Genomic DNA, 11,226 nt, shown 5'->3' on the forward strand with positions numbered 1-11,226 from the left:
TAAGTACCTAAAAAAGGAAATAACATGAAATCGATATAAAACGGGAAAATAAGATAGATAAATGTTCTAGAAAACCTAAGCTTAAGGGGTTTAAATGCGCACTTTTTAGCGCTTATCACACCCCTAAACTTAAATATTGCTAGTACTTAGCAATAAACTAGAAAGTAAAGGAATGAAATGAACAACTATATAACTATGAACTAGAAAATAATAAATGGATAATGCCATTTTTGTAGGGAACATGATTACATTTAGCACATGCTACAAGCCTTTTAAACCCCTAGGTTACCCCTAGTGGACGAGTAAAGTCTCATGAGGGTTTCCAGAAATGATACCCACAAACATTAAGCTCATTCTTTCAGAAGAGGCACCAATATTGCAAACAAGCATTGGGAGAAAACTACCTCAAGTATGCAATTTTTCAAACATTTTCATGCAATCTCCCAAAATTTTAACATCAAGCAAACAAATATGGTCCTCCACACATTAAGAAAATGATTATGAAAATCAAAATAACTTTAGAATCCTTTTTGAGTGGACCGGCATCAAGTATGTTGCTATCTTAGCCAACTAAAGAAGTGATCTCATCCTTACCCTCAAACTAGTACACAAATCTAGTACCGATCATCAAGACAAAAAGTGGACCTTTTATTAAAGCTTTATTGTTCTAGGTGCGCTTATTCTTTTAACTCGTTTTTTTTTTTTTTTTTTTTTTTTTTTTTTTTTTTTATCAAAGATAGAAGCATGGTGCAATATGTTGATCTATTAAGCTTTCTAGTAATTTATGAGGTCGAGCGTTAGGTCAATGACTCCCAAACCAGACGGCTTTAGGGCACTAGGTGTTCAAACACCCCTAAGGACTTACAAGCTCAAATCAACTAGGCTACAAATCAAGACAACCTTCATCTAATCATTTCTCACTTCTCACTTTTTGGGAGAAGTCCTCATTTTTTATTGCTTTTGTAATTTCTTCGTTTTTTTTTTTTTTTTTTTTTTTTTTTTTTTTTTTTTTTTTTTTTTTGTATTCAATTATTAACCTAGAGTTTGGGCCCTCCACCTTCAGCGCGAGAAATTCAGTGCTTGAAGAGGCTAGAATCCCGGCTACTTAGTGAAAAGGGGTTGCTATCCACCTTTATCAAGAATGAAAACTTTCAATGCACTAATAGCCCAATTGGGATATAACCAATTCAATAATCAACAAAGCATGTACCCCACAAATGAAAGCTAGTGTGCGCCTATGCTAGTGTAGAATACTAGAGTGAATCTCAAAACAATCACAAAATCAGGATGATGCGGACCACAAGTGCAAGCATGATATCAATCTTTCAAAAAATTTACTCTTAAATGGCGTCCACAAGGCATACAAGGAGTATTGGACTCTCAAGTCAAGCAATTATTGAATTTTAAGCAATATAGTCCTCAAAAGATCAAAATCATAGCTAGTTATGGACGAATCATAGAAAATCCCTCAAATACACATGTCATGCTCAAAATTTTGAATTTAAAGCAAATCACATTATTACCCCCAAACTTAAATGGCATAGTGTCCTCAATGTGCAAAGAGAACAGAAGGAAAGAGTATACTAGTGCAACTATAGCAAAGATTAGCCGGAGTAGAAGTATCCAAAGTAGGTGGTATAACCCCTCCAAACTAGGGATTAACTATGGTCCTGAAATTTTAGCACTTGGATAAAACTCATCAGATAACAAAAGGGATAATAATAGTGCACAATGCATATACAAGTGTAAATGGGATAGCAACTGAAAATAGAGAGAGGTATAAGGGTGGTCCTGAAAATTTTGGGTAGTACTCTCTCTCACTGAAGTTACTGGGATACACTTGATGGAGTCAATCACAAACAGATATCTCAATACAAGGTATAACATCCAACATATAGCTTGTATAAATAGAAATAATATACATCATAGCACAGTATCAGGGCCAGCAGATTGGCCACAAAAATAGAGTAACAGTAATAATGTATCATAGATATATAAAATGACAGGAGTAAAGGGATAGAAAGATTAGGAAGAGGAGGTAGGACGGGCAGGGCGTGCTCCGCGGATATCTTGAGATAAGTCTGGCAACGCCGCCATGACATCGGTACGGAAAGATGTAATGTCAGCTCGGATAGAGACAGCATCCTCTCGGATAGAGACCGTGTCAGCGCGGATAGATACTACAGTATCCTCCAAATCTTGATGTCGCTCTCTAAAGCTGGGTGTCTATACTGGAGCCTCAGGTATCGCTGGAGCAGGAGAATGATGATCTTGAGCCTGCTCCTCATTATGAATGGACGACCCAGCCGGAGAGTGATGCTCCTGGTCCTCTACGGGCTGCTCCAAGTCAATATCCATGTGCATGGCAGGTGGATCGACTGGTATATCATCCGCTGCCTACGCTGCTGCTGTTGTCGCTTCTTGCTCCATCTCCTCTAACTCTAACTCCTCAGCTGCCTAGACAGCGTCGTCCCGTAAACTCTTGATAAGAGTGTTGTAGCTCTTATTCCAATCCTTTTTCTTAAATGAGCAGGCCCCGGACTCAGTATGCTCCCGTGGCTGGAAGGGAAAGCATTGGAGTCTCAGAATCTGTGTAATGAGATGGCCGAATGGGAGATACTTAGCCCTTTTGGGCTTCACCTTGCTGATGTGGTCAACATACAGCTTCATTATAACACTCCAAATAAGTGCAGGAATAGACAGCCAGTGCCCTATATAGAAGGTGTATAAAGTTATAAGATAGTCGCCGCGCCTCTCTGTCTTGTGGCTAGCCATAAAAATATTTAGGTATAGCACCGAATCGAAAAACCACAAGTCGTCTGGCAGATAAGTCCGGGTGGTGAAGGTCTCACCACCGGTATAGTGACCTGTGAGTAAAACGGCCATGTCTGCATATGTGGGCCTCTATAGAGTAGGATAGGTTTCCTGGAGATCGGGAGGGCAGACATGTGGATAACGGCAGGATCTGGAAAGAGTGTCCACCGTGACACTGATAGGGTTGCCATCGATGGTAGTCCGTAGCTCCGCTGGGTTACTTAGGGCAGGTCGGTGGTTCTGGAAGAACATCCGAACCAACCTCGGGTACACTGGGTATATGACTGGGGCTAATATGGCTGAGATGCCTCTCCGGTTTATATTATCATATGCTGTTCTAGTAAGAACAGATCGGGAGAAGTAATCGATGTCAAAGACCAACTTGTGCGCCACCCAAAGGCGTGAGTATCTATGTAATGGCCAATCTAAGTGCTGGGTTGGCTGAGCTAGCAGTGGCGATGGAGATGGTATGTGTTCATCCTCAGTGTCAGCCTGTGAAGAAGATGCCTCGGCGGAAGACTGTAGTCGACTGTCAGATGGAGACTGAGGTGGAGTGGGCTCTACTGGCTTTTCCTGAATGGGTCCTGGGCGCGAGATGGACCTGCCTCGTCGTCCAAACTTTGCCTGGCTAGCGGTGATAGTGTCCGCAAGCAACAGTCTTCACCCTAGCCATGGCCTGCAAAATAAAAGGAAAACTTGCAAAAAGGAAGTCAGTGCCGACATAAAGAACTAAAGCAAAGTTAATAGAATCATGTGTGTCATATAAGATAGATAAAACAAATAAAGAACATGAATCTACACAAGTGACAATAAATAAGTGACGTGATGTGAGACATGCTAGACAGTATAAATATGGAATGCATCCAATGTGGAAAACACAGGCATTGGGCATGTATGAGATAGTATGAAACACAAGAGATAGTGTGTGTAATGTGTGAAGTAAATCTGTGAAGTTCGATCGATCACAAACATGTGAGATCGATGTAAGTTCGATCGATCGAGAATAAGTGAGATCGATCTATTATAGATCGATCGAATAAAAAGTTTGATCGATTGAACTGTGAGGTGAAACTCAAAAAGTCACAGATCTGTGACGTGGATGGCACGGGGCCTTTATGAACATGGTTGTGGGCCCATCTACATAACAAATCATCAACATTGGTCACTTGATTCGGCCCGTGACCCCCAAAATCGAAATTAAAATCAAGAAAATATAAAACATATATATACATATATATACACATATATACAAAGCTTCAAATCGTCATCAATGGCAAGATTCATCTTCAAAACACCTTAAATCTAACATTTAGAGCATGGATTCATGAAATTAGAGCTTGAATCAAAGAGATGAGGTCTCGGATCTTACTAGAATCGAGAGAGAAGGTGAGATGAAGATGAGATCCTAGATCCGAGAAGAAAGAGAGAGAGAGATTCGACGCTTAGGATGGTCGCCGGAGTCTCGCTGGAGATGGAGAAGAGTTGTATGCAGCGGCGAAGGGTGAAACGAGGGTTTGAGATCGATTCTTGTGAAATCGATCGAATGACCCTAAATCGATTTTTAAAAACATTCCCTTGCCAGTTCGATCGATCGAACTTAATTCTCAGATCGATCGAACTGACATCAATCTCTCCTCTTAAGTAGCAAAATATTTTTGGGATTTTTGAAAAATAAAAATAAATAAAATAAAATAAAATAAAAGTAAAAGTATTTTTAGGATTTTTGAAAAAAAATATTTATTTGTTTACAAATTTTTTTTTTTTTTTGAATAAACAAAAATAAAAAAATAATAATAAAAATAAAAATGACAATAAAAATAATAAAATATTTTTTTTGGAATTTTTTGAAATTAAGAATTTAAAACAAAGTCAAAATTGAAAATCAAAGAACAAAGATCGATTTCTCCAAGATCGATCTCAGAATACTTTCGATCGATCAAGAATGCAAAGATTTGAAGAAATGTTTGATCGATGAGACAGAGAGGCTCTTGGATGCAGGTTCAAAATTTTTTTAAGTGTTGGAACTGTAGATCGATCCAAGATAAAGTTGGATCGATTAAAGTACCAAAGATCGATCTTGGAACAAGTTCGAACGATGGGATAGAGAGCTGAAATATGCAGGTTTTGTTCGAATGATTGGATAAAGAGTGATTTGGATGCAGGTTTGATGCAGGTGGGAAGTTCGATCGATCGAACTCATTTTGAGAACGATCGAACTTGTGCAAAATGCTCATTTTCAACATAAAAGTGTATACAATTCTAATCACAGTTCCAAGCAATGCATATGAACCCAAAGCCAATATCTAGACTTCGCAAGAAATGAAATTAAAGATAGAAATGCGGGAGGAATAAGGTTTTGACACCTTACAAAATGTCTTGCTAGTCTTTAACGTCTCTAGTAAGACGTTGGGCTCTTTTAGCCTGAATCAAATATCTTATAGTGCATCCCCTCCTTAATGGGGTGATAAGTGTTTTGAACTCCACCCAACAAATGGTTCTTTAAGGAACTTGTTGGATTAAGCTCAAAAGACGTTTTCGGTCCTTGGTCAAAGCAATCTTTGGGCTTCCACGCCCTTTCAAAACAAGACTTTGAAACAATTTTCTTAGAACGCAGGGTTGAAGATGAACTTTTTAAAACTTTGGTTTCAAGCAAAGACTCAATTCCTTCACATTTAAGGTCATGACATTTCTCCACAACATTAACTTCTTCATGCTTCTCAAATGAATTGGGGGTCGGATTGAAGATATTCAACTTCACCTTCATGTGGCCAAATGAGATCTTCATTATCCCCGTCCTACAATTAATGTTGGCATTTGCGGTTGCCAAGAAAGAACGGCCAAGGATAATGGTAATTTGGCTCTTAGGATTTGAGACCGGTTTCGTGTCAATGACAACGAAATCAACGGAAAAGAAGAATTTATCAGTCTTAATCAATACGTCCTTAATGATACCCCTAGGCTTTTTAATGGATCGGTCGGCAAGTTACAAAACTACCGACGTCGGTTTCAAGTCTCCTAAGCCTAATTTGACATATACCGAGTATAGAAGAAGATTAACACTTGTTCCTAGGTCAAGAAGAGCCTGATTAATGATATGATCTCCAATGATGCATGAAGTGGTAGGTGAACCGGGGTCCTTAAACTTCGGAAGAGTGTTATGTTGCAAAATTGAGCTTACTTGCTCGGTTAAGACCACTTTCGTAGGTGCTTGGCATTTGTTCTTCCTCTTTTGGGTGCATAAGTCTTTTAAGAACTTGGCATAAGCCAGAATTTGCTTAATTGCATCCAAAAGTGTAAGATTGACTTTCACTTGCCTAAACACATCCATAATTTCATTTGCTTTGGCCTTTTGCTTGTCAATTGAAATGGATCCTTTTAAGGCATCCAGAAATGGAGCTCTTGGCTCAAAAACCTTTTCAGAAATTTTCTTTGAAGTCTCTTCAACACAAGAAGTTTTGAAATCATGTTGTAAATCTTTCTTTTCAAAATTACTTTTCAAGTCACTTTTCAAGATATTCTCATTTGAAACATCATGCATATGCAATGAAGGAGGAATAGGATGAGAAACGGGACGGGTATCAACTTGTGGTTGCACCAGTTCACTCTCTTCATTGGACATACCCATTTGGTTGTCCACAATCTTCCCACTTCTCAAGGTGGTCACCGTATTGACGTACTCTATTGCGTGACCTTCCGCTGAGGAATGAGTCTCCACAACACATTAATGATTTTATGGGGCATTCAAAGGCATTTTCCCTTTCTCTTTAGCATTTAAAGTACTAGCTATTTGCCCTACTTAGGTTTCTAGCTTAACAATGGATTGAGAATGAGAATGAAGCAATTGAGTCTTAGCCTCTAGAGTGCCTAGAGCGGTCAAAACTTTCTCTTCACAAGCGGGACTCTTAGCATTTCCTTGAGAATATGACGGTTGATTAGGAAAATAAGAATTAGAGAAATGGTTTCCTTATGAATGAAATGGTATATATCCTTGGAAACCTTGGCTTTGCATTGGAGGTGGAACATATTTCCCTTGGAAACCACCTTGGGGAGGGTTTGAGCCTTCCCCTTGGTTTTTCCAAGAGAAATTCGGGTGATTCCTCCAACTAGGATTATAATGATTGCCATAAGGATTATTCCCTTGATTAACAAAAGCTGCAATGACTTGTTTATGATGCTCATTTTGCACATGTCCATGGGGACAATTGGAAGTAGAATGTAAAACACTTGAACAAGTCATACATGTCTTATTGGATGCATGATAGGAATGGTTAGTGATGGAATATACTTGATTTGCCGAGTTTTGGTTGATCAAGAATTGATCAAACCTTTGAGATAAGGATTTCATCTCGGCGGCTATTTCATTGGAATAGTCAACTTGATGTAAGCTAACACTTTTCCTTTCACTTGAATTCCTACCATTCTTGGAAGATAACGTTTGATGCAAAGAATTCTCACTCATGCTCTCATAAAGACGCCACACGTCATCCTCATGCCTATTAATGTAAGAGCCACCTATGGAAGCATCAACCATGCCCTTGTAATTGTCCAATAAGCTCTCAAAGAAATATTGAACTAATTGCCATTTGGGCATGTCATGATGTGGACACTTCCTAAGCAATTTATTGAATCTTTCCCATGCCTCATGGAACGTTTCCCCACCCCTGTGTGAAAACTCTCAAATTGAGGTTCTCATGGCATTGGTCTTAGAAATCGGGAAGTACTTCTTCATAAGCTCTTGTTGCATTTCTGCCTAAGAAGTTATTGAAAAAGGTCTAAGATTGTTAAACCAATATTTTGCCTTGTCTTTAAGGGTGAATGGAAAAATTTTAAGCTTTAAGACCTCTTCCGGCATGTCCGTGTATCTCATGGTGGAACATACTTCAAGAAACTCATCTAAATGCTTATAAGGTTCTTCACTTGGAAGTCCATGATAGTTAGGAAGCATTTGAGTGGTTTATGGTTTGATCTTATAGTGGTGTGCTCTAAATGGTGGCAATTGAATGCATGTGGGTGCATTACATTAATTAGGCACATAGTGATCTCTTAAAGCAAGGGGAGGATTAGCAATTGGAGGTGCTACATGGGCACTTTGATTGCCTTGAATGATGGGAGGTGGTGGAGCATAGATTGGCCTTGGCATTCCCAATGGAACTTGGCCTTGTTGTTGTGGTGGATAAACAAATGGCCTCGGCAAGCCTAATGGTACTTGCATGTTATCATAATGCACATTGGGGTAGAGGATACCTTATTGGTCCATGTGACCAAGGTCCTCCACATGGTCCTCATTATGTCCTTCCATTGACGAAATGGATTGACTAGAACTTCCTTTTCCCCTAGGGTTTCAAACAACGGATTCAAGATGAAAATTTAGAGGGACAAGAGTGGGTCTTAATGATCTACGACCATGCATGCACAATACAACACAACAAGCAATAATGACAAACACTTCACCTTCGCAACAAATCAACAATCAACAACCTTCCTCCACATACAATGTTCCCATACTCCCATGCTATCAACAATATGCAAAGAAAAGTAAATTGCCTCCACGTGGGCTCACGTTTTATCTAAGAATTGAAATATAAGCCTCCACACGGGCCGACGATTTAACTAGAGATTGAGTTAAGAAAGAGCTCACAAAGGGTCCTTTAGCACTTCAATTTAATTTCAATTTTTAGCCGTGCAAATTTTTTTAGATTTTTAGCCTTATTCCTTTACTTTTGCTTAGCTTCTTGCCTGGATGCTCCTTTGCTCACCTTCTTTTCAATGCACCTAGTTAAACAAGAACCAACATAATAAGTAACCAAAATGAAAACAAAGTAAATACACGATCAAAAGAGTACTAATTCTTAATTGATTGCACAAATACGACGTTGCCTTCAATCAATCCCTGGCAATGGTGCCAAAAACTTGGTGTGTCTTGGGTCGTCAACCCCAAAACCCATGGTTTGTGATACCAAAAGATAATGGTGTAGAGCTATGATGAATGTGGCCAAGTTTTACATTTAGAAATTGCCACTACTACCTTTCACTAAAATTACAGCTAGGGTAAGTAGGGATCGTCCCAAGGGATTGGTGGGTCATACAAGGTTGAGGAATCAAGATTAGGGTTAGTAGGTCGAGTGATCAAAAGATTGGTTGGTGGTTGAATTACACTAAGATACAATTTAAGCTAAAGCAGATAATTAAATGTAAATGAGAGAAAATAAGAGAGAGATCTGGGGATTTAGAGATCACCACTGAGCATAACTTTTCTACACCCTTAATAAATGATTAATGAGGGGGAAAACATGTATTGCAACATAGTGTGTGTGTGGTTGTTTCATCAAGCATGGATGATAAATTAAGCATATATTGCCTAAGCATCATGGTGGATAGCACAATATATCAAACTAAGCCATTAATCCTTTTTTTAAGCTCACAATCCAAACACATCACAAGGTTAGAGATATATGCTACTTGCTTTCAAAAGTATAGAACATCAAAAAACAAGCATAGATTGTCCTCCCATTTAACATCTAAACTACAACTACACTACAACTAAGCTAATGACATGAAATTAAAGTAATTAAAGTAAGGAAGAGGTACAATCCATCAAGAAATGAGTATGAACCATCAAATAAATCACAAGAACATTCCATTAAGCACCATGTCTTGACAATCTCTAGATCTATAGCATTATACACATAGACATGCATCAATAACACAAGAAATAGGGACAAACACATAAACATCTATTCTAGCATACATAGACATATGGATAGAATGAAATGATCAATTGGAAGTATTAAACCGCATAAATCATTGAATAAATAAGATTTATATATATATAGGTGTCAAAACATGTATCATAATACAAATCCCCTCAAAAATACATAAATCAAGATGTAGAAAGCATGCTTAGGGCTAACTCTAGCCCTAAGAGGATGTCTAGCCACTCATGGATGGTGTCCTCCAACCCTCAAGGGCTAACTCTATGGTAGAGATTGCTCCTCTTCTTGGTTGATAGAAGAACTCCAAGCTTGTGTCTCTAGCCTCCTCATTTATTTTCTTCTTCACTAAGAATATCAATATTGTGCCTTTCAATTATATCAAAAGTCTCTAATCTCTAGTCTCCCCCTTAAAAAAGTGGCTCATATTCCTTATATAGGTAGGTCAAATATCACCCCAAATGAGCTGGGCTCGTACACCAATATTCCTCGAATGATTGGATATGACACAACTTTTAATGAGCTGGAATTTGGATTTTCTCGAGATTTGGGATGTTCGATCGATCGAACTTGTGGTGAGATCGATCGAACATGGCTGAGATCTATCGAATTGAAGCTGGATTAATCCTCTATGGCAGCGCCTTTTTGGATAAAAACAAATCTGGGATATTTTGAAGATATTTTTGGGAAAAGGACAAAAGTGGTTGGTAGGGTGGTAAAGTTGGATAAGATCTAGCATGTGGATAAGGACAAGAAAGTTCGATCGATCAGAGAATCAAGTTGGATTGATCAAACTTTGAGATCTTTGAATAGGGATAAACTTGTCTTAGATCCATCTTGAAGTGCTGAGATCAATGAAAGTTGGATCGATCAAAATTTTCTTAAGATTGATTGAAGTTGCTGAAATTCCACCCTTTGATCTACTTCATTTATGCTTTTATTTGGCTGAGTTAGCTTATTTTAGGGATAAGTACCTAAAAATGGAAATAACATAAAATTAATACAAAGCGGGAAAATAAGATAGATAGAGGTTCTAGAATACCTAAGCTTAAGGGGTTTAAATGCGCACTTTTTAGCACTCATCAAAGATCACATCCACCTCCTCCATGAGTAGCTAAACACCATCTTAGGGCTTGGATGAGCCTTAAGCTTGTTCTCTAAACCTTAGCTATTTGTTTTTTTTGGGGGAATTCTTGCTATACTGAATGATTTTGCCTTGTAAATATATGGATCTTAATTTTTCCCATGATTTTATCTATTGTTTAATTATTTCAAATAATTGTCTAGGTTAATTGTTTATCTATGAGTGATTATATTGAGAATTTGGTGATGGCTATGTATGGATTTCACTAGATGCATTTGTTAATTGATTTGATAGATGATGCTTATACTTGATGGATTGCTCTACATCTTCAGTTTAATTGCCTTAAATTCATTTTCTTAGCTTAATTGTAGTTTAATTGCATTTCAATTGTAGTTAAATAGGCAATCCATACTTGAATTTGATCATTCATGGCTTATTGTTGCAAATTGCATTATCTTCTAGATTGATGTGTGCTAGAATTGTGGTTTAATTTGATGGTTTATGCTTGGTCTTGATGAATTGCATTTCAATTTAATTCATGCTTGTAATGACTTGGTCATTTCCTTTCCTACTTTTCCATTTTTACGGATTTTCCTTTTTCCGTTGAATTTTTTTTTT

At 38.0% G+C, this 11,226-nt stretch overlaps 1 pseudogene; it reads left to right on the forward strand.

Moving 5' to 3' along the window:
• The first annotated feature begins 7,403 nt into the window (after nt 1-7,403).
• Nucleotides 7,404-7,502, forward strand: LOC132287382 (small nucleolar RNA R71; annotated as a pseudogene).
• Nucleotides 7,503-11,226: the final 3,724 nt, after the last annotated feature.

This window comes from Cornus florida, unplaced genomic scaffold (genome assembly GCF_030987335.1).
Source record: "Cornus florida cultivar Cherokee Brave unplaced genomic scaffold, ASM3098733v1 CherokeeBrave_3.0.0_Hap2_Chr11, whole genome shotgun sequence".
NCBI classification, from domain to species: domain Eukaryota; kingdom Viridiplantae; phylum Streptophyta; class Magnoliopsida; order Cornales; family Cornaceae; genus Cornus; species Cornus florida.